Below are 2845 nucleotides of genomic sequence, written 5' to 3'. Positions count from 1 at the left end.
GAGTGACCAAACTCATGGCCTTTGTGTCAGGGATGATGCGGTGTGTGACCCTTAGGTTTGCTCCTGACCTTTTAAATAACCTCTCTTTTTGGATATTCCTTGATGCAGGGCATTTTGAGTTTTGATACATGTTTAAAAAAAAACAAACTAAAAAACAAACAAAAAAAACATTTATTTATTTATTTAGTTTGAGGAAACACCCCCCCCCTCCCCCCATCTATATCATATGTTTTTACTTCAAGGTGTTTGACTTTAAAGCTCTAAGACAGGCTGAGGTGATGCAGTTGTAGCTTTTTACATTGTGCTGTATTTCTTAACAGCAAATGATGGCAGTGATTAATGCTACTACTATCTGCTTCTATTTTAGGGTTTTTGTTTTATTGTGTAGCTGATATGAAAATTAGGTTTCTTACATATTCTCACTAGCGTTTACGAATTTAAGTCTAATTTCAGTGGTGACTGTGTAGACAATCTGCCACCAATCAGAAGACTGCTCTAGCGGGCCACCGAGGTTTCCGCGACACCCGGGGGCGGGGTCACAGGTGGGGCACGCCCCTGAAGTGCGTCGTCCACACGCGCACATATGACGGGACTTGCGCGGCCTTCTCTGCCTGCAGCGTAAAGGCATCGGCGCTTGGCAGGACTGCCGTCGGCTCTTCTCACGTCTGTCTCTACTTCTCACGTCTGTCTCTACTTCTCACATCTGTCTCTACTTCTCACGTCTGTCTCTACTTCTCACGTCCTTTTACTTTTTCTTCCTCTTTCGTTCCCCCCGACTAAACATGACTGCATTCCAGGTTTGCATTAAGGTGATTAGCAATGGCGTGCGTGTGTGTGTGTGTGTGTGTGTGTGTGTGTGTGTGTGCGTGCGTGCGTGTGTGCGTGCGTGTGTGTTCCTCTATTTTTAGACCAGTTGCTACATTTCAGCTTTTCCTTCAGCTGCTGGATGTATACTGAATAATAAGTGTATACTGAAGTGTGTACTGAGTAATCCTTGAAGCATGGTTCCTGGGCCACGGAACAGAACCGTCCAGGGAACGTTGCGCGGTCAGCGGAATGTTCCCACCGTTCCTGTCGGAAGTGTAGAGACTGTGTTCGGTAAGGGCATTGCCTCCTAACTGAGGCTTTTTAAATGTACTCAGCCTCTCCACTCCTCCCGCAGGGCTCTAACTGTTAGGCGTGTGGTCAGTAGTTCGCTAGACTGCACCAACCTGCGACCTTTGAACTGAAGAACTGTGTGTGAGCTGATCCGACCCCCTTCCCCCACACCCAGGAGCTCAGCTGCTCCTTGTCCACAAACGGTCGTTGGCCCGTTCCGAGGGTCTCCCAGCTGGAAACGCGTGGCTGTGCATGACCGCGAGGGAGCTCCCGGCCACTCCGGCAGCGCCTGTTCAGCCTCTTCCGTCTGCCTTGAACCGGTGTCCCTTCCGCCTGAGCCGAAGACGAGAGACGGGGGCTGTCTCCTCTCCTTCCCAGGGGACAGCTGGTCTTTCCGAGGGCTCTGTAGAGGCATTCGGGATTTTCTCTCTTTCTTTGCATCCGTTCCTCCTTCTTTCTTTATCCTTATATTTTTTTTCTTTAAGCTCTGGTTTGCCCTGATTTTTATTTTATAATGTACTGAGAGTCATTTTTACAAGATGTTTTAACTTGTCTGTTCTGACTGCAATTTAAATGCCTCGTCATTCTGACTCTTAAATAAAAAGGGACACAACTATGCTTCCTGGATTTAATTTACTTTTGTCATGTCCTAAAGGGTAAAGCAGTCGGTTGGTGTCAGTGTGTGTGTGAGTGTGTGCGTGTCTGTAAGAGAAAGTGTTTTTCGGGAGTTATTCATATGTTACTAAATAAATATAACAAATAAATATAACAAAATCCATAAAGACGATATGAATAGTGAGGCAGATGAAGGGGGCTGAAGTGGCAAGTCTGAACTTTTCCGTGAATGTTTTGATGCGGTTCCTCTGTCGAGATTCACTGTAATATTTTCACACATGCAGTACTTTACTTAATAAACTGCTTCTTCTTAATGTTTCCATTGATTGGTCATCCCAGGCCTACCAGGCGTAGCTGCGCGTGCTGCGCTGTCTCCCTTCAGTGGTGGTTATATGTTATTGGGCAGAAAGGTTGTTTATGCCTCATGTTGGCCATAGAACCCCCAAATGGGAGTCTTGGATTTGTACGCTTTGTGAGTGCCACCCCACAGGATACCAGAGCACTACACACACTTTTTGTGTAACAGAGTGAATGTGCACTTTTGCTTCATATATTTTTACTTCCTTCCCTATTTGCGTCTTCTACATATAAACAGGGGCCTAATATTAATAAAAAGTAGAATTAGATTTCTATGTTCTCATTACAGTCACGTTACCCCTAATCGTTCTACTGTGCTTCATAAACACAAGGCGTGCTAGCACACTGAATTCACTCTTAAGGGTCGGTGAAATTGCTGATCTGGGTGCAGCTTTATTCTGTCGCGTTCACATGATGGTAATCTCACAGGAACTAGGGAAATGGCCCTGGATCAGCTGTTCCCAGCAGTGAGTTCCAGCTTTGCTCTGTGTCTCGCTGCCTTAACTCCAACATGCATCTCACTTGGGTGCAATACAGCGCCCTCTGTTGTTTGTGTGTGGAATTAACAGCTTCTTGAAAATATCAGGTCTCTGAGACGCACGTTTGCTCTTTCTATGGTTTGAGCAGGCATGACCTGGGTGTTGTGATGGCTTTTAGGTGACTGTCATGTCAGCGGCTGTGTTAAAATGACCAGATCTTCCCTCTTCCCGTCAGCCCCTGCACGGCACCAGGAGCTGCTGCCTCCGGCGGAGGGTGTTGTATGCTTTTACGTCTG

General features: G+C 46.4%; 1 protein-coding gene across 1 annotated transcript in view; it reads left to right on the top strand.

The window, feature by feature from the left end:
• The window catches only part of LOC113587623 (lysophosphatidylcholine acyltransferase 1), a 24570-nt gene extending 22854 nt beyond the window's left edge, over nucleotides 1-1716 (top strand). Inside the window, exon 14 of the mRNA XM_035530841.1 lies at nucleotides 1-1716. This exon is cut by the window's left edge and continues 2380 nt beyond it. The gene's annotated coding sequence lies outside the window, so the exon portion shown is untranslated.
• The last annotated feature ends 1129 nt before the right edge of the window (nucleotides 1717-2845 follow it).

Source organism: Electrophorus electricus, chromosome 10 (assembly GCF_013358815.1).
Source record: "Electrophorus electricus isolate fEleEle1 chromosome 10, fEleEle1.pri, whole genome shotgun sequence".
Lineage (NCBI taxonomy): Eukaryota > Metazoa > Chordata > Actinopteri > Gymnotiformes > Gymnotidae > Electrophorus > Electrophorus electricus.
The sequence above is the reverse complement of the archived record's forward strand: the minus strand, read 5'-3'. Positions and strand labels throughout refer to the sequence as shown.